This window comes from Myotis davidii, unplaced genomic scaffold, assembly GCF_000327345.1.
Source record: "Myotis davidii unplaced genomic scaffold, ASM32734v1 scaffold398, whole genome shotgun sequence".
In the NCBI taxonomy this organism is placed as follows: Eukaryota; Metazoa; Chordata; class Mammalia; order Chiroptera; family Vespertilionidae; genus Myotis; species Myotis davidii.
In genome coordinates, this window is record NW_006290024.1 from 151,237 (window position 1) to 159,829 (window position 8,593).

The following is an 8,593-nucleotide window of genomic DNA, read 5'->3' on the forward strand; positions in this document are numbered from 1 at the left end:
TTTCTTCCTACCTTTATGTGACAGACGTTTCTTACAAACTCTATATATTAATCGCAAAAAGGAATTTCAGAGATAGCTTGCAGGTGTTAAGGTAAAGCTTCTATATTTGTACTCGGGTGTTTGAGGGGATGTAAGTTTCTATTTTTCTGGGATAAATGCCCAGGAGTGCAAATGCTGGGGTGTGTGGTAGTTGCATGTTTAGTTTGGTAAGAAACAACCAACCTGCTTTCCCAGTGGCTGTAACAGTCTCCATTCCCACCAGCCCTGTATGAGTGACAGTTTCTCCACATCTTCCTCAGCATTGAGTTATTGCAGGGCTTTATTTTACTCAGTCTCCTTGTGGTTTAATTAACCTTTTCCTGATGGCTTATGATGTTGAACTTTTCAAGTGCTCATGGGACATGTTATAGCCTCTTCAGTGAAGTGTCTATTTATTGCATTTAATTCTCCAGTGAAACTACCTGGGCCTGGATGCCCTTCATTAGATGCTTTAACTACAAATTCAATCTCTTTAGTAGACTAGTCAGGGCGTCACTTTCTTTTGACTAAGGTTTCAGAGCTTGTTTCTTTCAAGGAATTGGTTTGTTTCACCTAACTTGTTGGAACTATGAGCACAGTGTTTTTCTCTGTTTCTTGGTCAGTCTAGCTAGAAATCTGTTTATTTTACCAATGTTTGCAGAGAAGCACCTTTCCAGTTTGTTGAAGGCTATTTTAAAATTCTTTGTTTTTTTGTTTTATTTTTTAAATTTTTACTTCATTTATTTTTTTCTTTATTGATTAAGATATTAAATATAGCCAAAGCCGGTTTGGCTCAGTGGATAGAGCGTCGGCCTGCGGACTGAAAGGTCCCAGGTTCGATTCCGGTCAAGGGCATGTACCTGGGTTGTGGGCATATCCCCAGTAGGAGATGTGCAGGAGGCAGCTGATTGATGTTTCTCTGTCATTGATGTTTCTAACTCTCTATCTCTCTCCCTTACTCTCTGTAAAAAATCAATAAAATATATTTTAAAAAAAAGATATTAAATATATATCCTTATAGCCCCACTGCCCCACACCCCACCACCCATGCCCTCACCTTCCTGGTGTCTGTATCCATTGGTTAGGCTTCTATGCATGCATGCAAGTCCTTTGCTTGATCTCTCCCCCTTACTCCCACCCTAGAAGTGGAATCACTAGGTCAAAAGGGAGTTTCATTTTTTAGTTTTTTGAGGAAACTCCATACTGTTCTCCACAGTGGCTGCACCAAGTCTGCATTCCCACCAGCAGTGCACAAGGGTTACTTTTTCTCCTCATCCTCGCCACCACTTGTTTGTTGATTTGTGGATGATAGCCATTCTGACAGGGGTGAGATGCTACCGCATTGTCGTTTTGATTTTCATCTCTGTGATGACTAGTGACTTTGAACATGTTTTCATATGTCTCTTGGCCTTCTGCATGTCTTCTTTACAAAATAATTCTTTGTTTTACTGATTTCTGCCATTATGTTTTTCCCCTTCCTTGATTCTTGGAGGTCACTTTGTTGCTCTCTTTAATTTACTATTTGGATAATTTGAACTCTCTTTACAATGGTAGTTCTTTCCTCAGAAGTCTATTTAAAACTAAAATTCTCTCTTTTATTACTGCTTTTGATTTTGTTTTTCTTTATTATATTTTAGTTGTAAATATTCCATAATTTCACTCTTGATTTCCTTTGAACCCAGGGTACATGTAGAATATAATCCACTTCAGGTTCACTTATGCTTTCTCATGTGCAGATATTTGGTTTTAAAGCTATTCTTAATTATTTACTCCTTAGTTTTATGCATTATGGTTAGAGAACATACTTGCATTATGTATTATGGATCATGACCATAGCGATGGAGAAAAAACATATTTTTCCTTTAAAACTTATTGAGACTTCCTATGTGACATAGCACAAGCTAATGTTTTATTTTTTTAAGACTGGGCGTTAAATGTCAGGTGCTAATATAATGTGTATAACAAAACAAACAATAGCTTCCATTTGTCAAATTTTCTCCTGATTTTTAAAAAATAACTTACTGTTTCTCATTTCATTTCTTGAGAGAGGTTTAAAATGTACACATTCTATTTTATAAGCCAGCATCCTTTCCATTAACTTAAAATACATGCAGTTAAATGCATCCCTAGGGATTTCTTATACACATGCATTTGTTCCCCAGCAAGACACACTCTTTAACATGCTCTCCTGTCTTGTATTCCCCTACTCTCATCCACTACACAGTATTGACACTATCTAGTATTTTAGAATTTTATTTCATACTTTCTATGTATCCTTTTAGTCAAGAATAAGCTTTGCTATGTTATTTCTCTGAAATCCACATCCACGCCTCTCTTTGACTCCTTCTCATTTTACTAGGAGAAGTCCTCCGACCTCTGGCCTCTTGCAGAAATCCCCCCATGTGTGGGATCCCGTGTTTGGTCGGCAACTGGAATTCACAGTCCTCATACTCCCCTCACTGCTATGAACCAAAGGCCACTCTCTTTTTCTCCAGTTCCAGAGATCCACCATTTCTTCACAAATGGGAAGATGCAGGCACAGGTCCTGGTTGATGTCATCAACTGTCCTGTGGACACTAGAAGCCTGTGTAGCCTAGAGTGAATGACTCACTCCTAACTAGAAGGAAGCTCTGCAGTGCAGGCTTGGAGTCTGCTTTATTCCCTGAATTATGGTCAGTGCCTAGAGATGTGTGTGTACCTGGAAGGCCTTCTGATATATTTGCCAAATGAACACAAACCAGCCCCTCTCAGAGCTAGGCAAGCCTAGGGCCCCATTGCTCACTCCTGGGACTTTGGGTTCTGGCCTCACCGAGTTCACGGACCCCTCATAGAATCTCCAATCTCTTTATCTAAGGAGGAAAAAAGCTTAGCTCAAGGCTCTGAGGAGAATCACAAATGAGGTGGAGCCTTGGTTAAAAGGAAGAGAAAATGGCCAATTAGCTCAACTATAGCCCCTCCAGCACACCTCTCTACTGTGCAGGCACTCAGAGAGGACTCCACTGAGTCTCTGCAATAAACATATGTACTTACTCTTTGGTCCCCTCACCTCTTTGGGTTCAGAGGAACAAACACTCAGAGACAGGAAGTGACTTGAAGACTCCCAGTAAGCAGGTGGCTCAGTGACCACTGTGCTATGGAGAGGCCAGTGGTCACTGGAAAGTAGTTTGTCCCACACCTGTTGGGTGGTGCTAATGTTCTGAAGTAACACGGAAAGGTAGGGATGATATCAGAGTCCCTGCTCAGGAAGGCTGGCAGCTAGTATGCCACCAGTTTGTCCAGTCAGTATGCCTGGGGTCTGCATTATTCCGTTGCTTTTTTTTCTCAGTGAGTCTGGATTTTATTGGGAACCATGAGTAGGTGGTGCAGGGGCCACTTGGCTGGTTGGAGGTTGAGTCATAGGGCTGGGCTGACCGGCCTCTCTCTTATGCTCAGGATGCCTCCAATGCAAGGCCAGTCCTTGTCATCTGACCAGCCAGCTGTGAGTCCTGTGGAGGCAGAGTCCTGGCTTCCAGGAAGGGCAGGTGGAGAAGGTGAGAACCCTTCTCATGGGAGGGTTAAGAGTCCTCAGGCCAAAACACACTTCAAATGATTCTCCAGCTCAACAGCGCCTGACTGACCTCCCACCCGCCAGAGAGTTCTGGTTAAAAAACAGAGCAGTTGGAAGCTCCCAGTGGGGCCACCACATTAGTTTCTGGGTTGTGAGCACAGTTGTATTTAAGAAGGTTTCTCTTTGTGTTTCCAGGGCCAGTCTCTGTACTAAACTGAAACGTTAACAGAAAAGCAGTTGGGCCCTCCTGTGCTTGTCATCAGCAGGGCCACAGGCAGAGCTGAAAGCTGGACTCAGAGTGCCCGGATGTAGATGGGGAAGCATTTGATGTGAGAAGATCACTGGGCTGCCAGCTGGAAGAACTTCAGGTCATTCCACACCACACCTTTAATGAGGACCCACAGCATGTTCTGCTGGCGTTTGGCCTGCAGACAAAGCGGCTTATACTTTCCAGGCACTGGCTTTGGACTCCATGATCTTGTCCTTGGTTTTGTTATGCAAAAACAGCACCTTCTTGCTCTTATCCTTGGTGACCACTGTCATGGATGGTGAGTATTGCTGTATCTCTTCACTGCTCAGGAGCCTGCTGACCTGGAGAGAGTGAAAGTTTGCACTTGAGTGAGTTTTTGGCAGTAGGCAGGTCTTTCTTCTCAGAGTTTCTCTTCCTGTAATGTAGGCTGGGCTGCCATCCAATAATCTACCTGCAACCCCCTCAGCTCAGTGCCATCGCCCTGGCTTGGGGAGGCCAAGCTACACTCACTGATGGGGAACAGAGTGGGGTGACGAGGCCTCTTTGGTGACCAGAGGTATGGAGAGTGGGATGGATGAAAGAATGCTGCAGCCCAAGGGGGCCCGTCATCTGAGTCTCTTGATATGGCTGAGGACAGTTCCACTATTCCAATTTTTAACACACACCCCTCCCCCCCACAGAACACGGAGGAAATGAATTGCAAGGACTCCTTTTTGGGGCTCTTCTGCTTGTAGGAGGGCATGTCATACTCAATAGGCAACTGGTAGGCACAGTTGGCCCTGGGATGTCCTGTTGTTTTCACCACGATGTCCAGTGTGTCCTGTTTGGTGCTCTGTGACTTCCGATTATGGAACGGGTCCTGCCAGGCCAGCTCCTGGAAGAAGTTGTTGTAGCGGTAATGCATGGAGCCATGGTACCTGGCCAAGTGTGGGAACCCAGGGTGATGACTAAAAAGTGCATGTAGCCCAACCAGTCGAGCATCTTGTAGGACAGCTGCACTAGGAAGATCCGCAGCACAGCACTGAAGTAGTGTTGTGCCCCTGCCACCAGGATCTTCACCATCGTCAGGGGCTGGCCATTACAGTTACAGTATCTCTGCATCTGAGAGATGATGCTGCTGAAGGCCATCTGGACATAAGCCATGGAGCAGGTGCACAGTGATACAGCGTGTGCCCCTACAGGATGTCTGAGGGGGAACTGCTCTTACCAGTCAGAGGTGTTGACGAGGATGATGTTTTCAGGCAGCTGGTCATCAGAGATGAGGATGTGGTTTAGCTGGTTGTACATGGTCTTTCTGGGGATCTGCAGCTGGCTCCCTGGATCTGGGCAGAACTCATTATCTAGGCTGTTGTCCCTCTTATTTTGTGGATGAGGTGTCTGCCACTCCTTCATGTACCTGCCAAAGCCAGCATAGATGGGCTGCTTCCCCTTGGACCTGGTGGAGGGGATGATGAGAGACTTGTAATGGTGATGCGCCCACTGGGCAGCAGCTTCTTGGTGAGCATATCCGGGGCTGAGGTCTCTGCCTCTGGACTGTCCTTGGACTGTGCTAGCTGCTCCCCTGGGTGGGCATGCTCTGGGGCACTAAGTGGGAGACACTGTCACTCACTATTGCTGCCAGGGTTGGTCTTCTCGGGCACTTCAGACTAGGAAGTTCCTTCTGTTTTTTATTTATTTATTTATTTGTTAATTTGTTCACCCTCAATGGAAGACATTTTTCCATTGAGAGAATGGAAGGGAAGGGGAGAGAGAGAGAGCGAGGCAAGCATTAATGTGAAAGAGACCATGGATAGGTTACTTCCTGCATGTGTCACAACCAGGGGTTGGGATTGAGCCAGTAAACAACATGGGTGCCATTGACCAGAGCTAATCCTGGGACCGTTTAGTCTGTGGGCTGAGGTTCTAGCCCTGAATGAAAGCTGGAAGGGTTGGAAGCTCGTCTGCCTCTGGGCACCATGGATGTTCTCATGTCCATTTTCAAACTGAAATGTGACAGGTCTTAGAAGTATGGCCTGAGCTTGGGCTTGGTGACACTGAGAATGCTGTCATCATAGTCCCTGTCTGTGCTACTGTTGCTGGTGTTCTCCAGTATGTTAGACAGACTGTGCAGGTCCTCCTCCACTTGGGGACAAGATCTGCAGGGTCCCGCTCCAGGTCCTGGGCCTCCTCTGACAGTTGGGCCCTGCTCAGCCAAGGCATGACTTTCTGATTTAAGTTTGGATGTCTTGTCATGGACATTGTTGTGACTTTCAATAGTCGCTGCTTCCTGGGCTCCCCCATGTCAAAGTCTTCCTCGTCCGAGCCCTACCCGTGCACGGCATCTTCACTGGCTTCCTGCTCAGAGGAGCTCTCATACTCCTCCTTAGAGTAGTGATCTGTGAACTTGGCCTTGGTCTGACAGCATGGCACTGTCCTCATGCTAATCATGGAGGAGATACAGACCCAGGTAACCTTGGGTTTGGGGTGCTGTGGGCTAACTTATTCCAAACACTGTCGCTGGGCTGTTTAATGCCTGAGGCTCATGTGTTCTCTCATGCTTTGGCCAGATTTGCAGGCTCCTTCTGGCTCAGGGCCCTGTGGAAGCTCTCTATCTTTCTCTGTTGCTGGAGGACGGTCCATCCGCTTGACACAGTCGCTGCAGGGAATGTGCGCACAACCAAGGTACACGCCCTTGACCAGAATCGAATCTGAGACCCTTGAGTCCACAGGCCGACGCTCTATCCACTGAGCCAAACTGGTTAGGGCTGTACAATGGAATATTACTGGACCATAAAAAAGAAGGAAATCTTACCAATTGCAACAACATGGGGGGATCTAGAGGGTATTATGCTATGGGAACTAAGTCAGGCAGAGAAAGAAAATTACCATAGAGTTTTATTTATATGTGGACTCTAAAAACAAAAGAGAACAAAACAAAAACAGAATCATAATAAAAGTGACCAAAGGATGGTTACCAGAAGGGAGGGTGGGGGATGGGTGGAAAGGGGAAGGAAAATAGAGTCAGTAATATTGTGATAAGTTTGCATGGTGACAGATGGTTTTGAGAATTGGTGAGGTGATAAAATGGTCAAATCACTATATCATACACCTGGAACACCATAAGCAATATATGATTATATAGCAACCATACTTAAATAAAAAAAAATTTAAAATAAATTTCCCAGATACTGCAGTTTTTTTTTTCCTGTCTCACACTCTCCTCTTTACTCCAGCCACCCTGGCCTGTATTTCATTCCTTCACCCCAGTGGGCTCTTTCCCACCTCAGGCCTTTGCACACACATCCCTCTGTTTGCAAAGCTCTTTGCTCAGGACTTCATAGGACAGACATTTTTACTTCTTCACATCTCATCCAAAAAGACACTAAATATATGGAAAGTGTTATCTATATAAATCATGGAATTAAATAGTCTATTTATATTCTCTCATTTTTTATTTTAGAATTTCTATTCTACCTGCATTTGATTTCAAATGAAGAAAAGGCACAGTAAATTCTTTTTATCTAAAATACCTTTAAATGTTTTTGGTGAGATCTGAAATATTGATCTAATATGTTCCCCTAAATAAACAGCTGCCCCAGTGCTATTTATGCCAAAGGCCCCTAATGATCCACTCAGTCCCTGGTGTGCTCAGTACTTTTCCTGATGTCACTGCCCAGCTCCCATGACCTGCGCACTCCAGCACCAGGGCCACACGCTTGAACATCCTTTCTACTTGACAGAGCAAGTCCCCTTCCTATATTCTTTTCAACCACTTCCTGGCTTATTTTCATATTTACTTTTAGATAAAAATAGAATAGTTCATGTTTCCCAAAAATCCTGTTATGATTTTGACTTCAAATAAGTAAATTTTATATTAATTCAGGAGAATATGTGCCTCTGCAATATTCTTTCTATTTAGAAATTAGTAAATCCATCCATTTATGATAAGATGGAGTAACGGAGCATTAGAAGGCCCTGCATAATTCCTGTTAACATCTTAATGCTTTAGATAATTTTTTGATGTTTCAAATTGTATTTTCACTTGATGAATGTCTGTACACATGTATGTTTATAATAATAAAAGCATAATATGCTAGTTAGACCATATGTTTTTCCAGACGTCCTTTTAGACAACCTTCTGAATGATGCTGGGCCTGCGAGGGAAGCCCGGGTCCCAGGTACCAGAGGGAAGCTGGTGCTAGCAGCTGGGGGAAGGAAGGCCTACTCTTGCATGAATTTCATGCATCGGGCCTCTAGTATATTTATGATAGCAATGGGCAATATTTACTGAGGGGACACCACAGGTCAACTCTTTGTGTGAAACATTTTATTACTTAATTTTATTCTTGCAACTCATTTTTCACATGAAAAAGGCAAGTCTTAAAGAGCTCAGCTAACTTGCCTGAGGTTTCAGTGCAAGTGGCAAAGCTCAGACAGGAATCCCAGAGTCTGACAACACAACCTTAACCATTGCATTATATGGTCTCTGGGAGCACCATTACCTTTGAGTCTATTCAATATAAGGGGCCACCGTACTGAGGTTGCTTTTTAAAAATATATACTTTTGCCGAAACCGGTTTGGCTCAGTGGATAGAGCATCAGCCTGCGGACTGAAAGGTCCCAGGTTCGATTCCGGTCAAGGACATGTACCTGGGTTGCAGGCACATTCCCAGTGGGAGATGTGCAGGAGGCAGCTGATCGATGTTTCTCTCATCATCGATGTTTCTAACTCTCTCTCTCTCTTCCTCTCTCCCTTCCTCTCTGTAAAAAATCAATAAAATATATTTAAAAAAAAAAAG

The 8,593-nt window shown here is 44.3% G+C and overlaps 1 pseudogene; it reads right to left on the reverse strand.

Moving 5' to 3' along the window:
* Positions 1–3,824: 3,824 nt before the first annotated feature.
* LOC102771149 lies at positions 3,825–6,233 on the reverse strand (annotated as a pseudogene).
* Between the last annotated feature and the right edge of the window lie 2,360 nt (positions 6,234–8,593).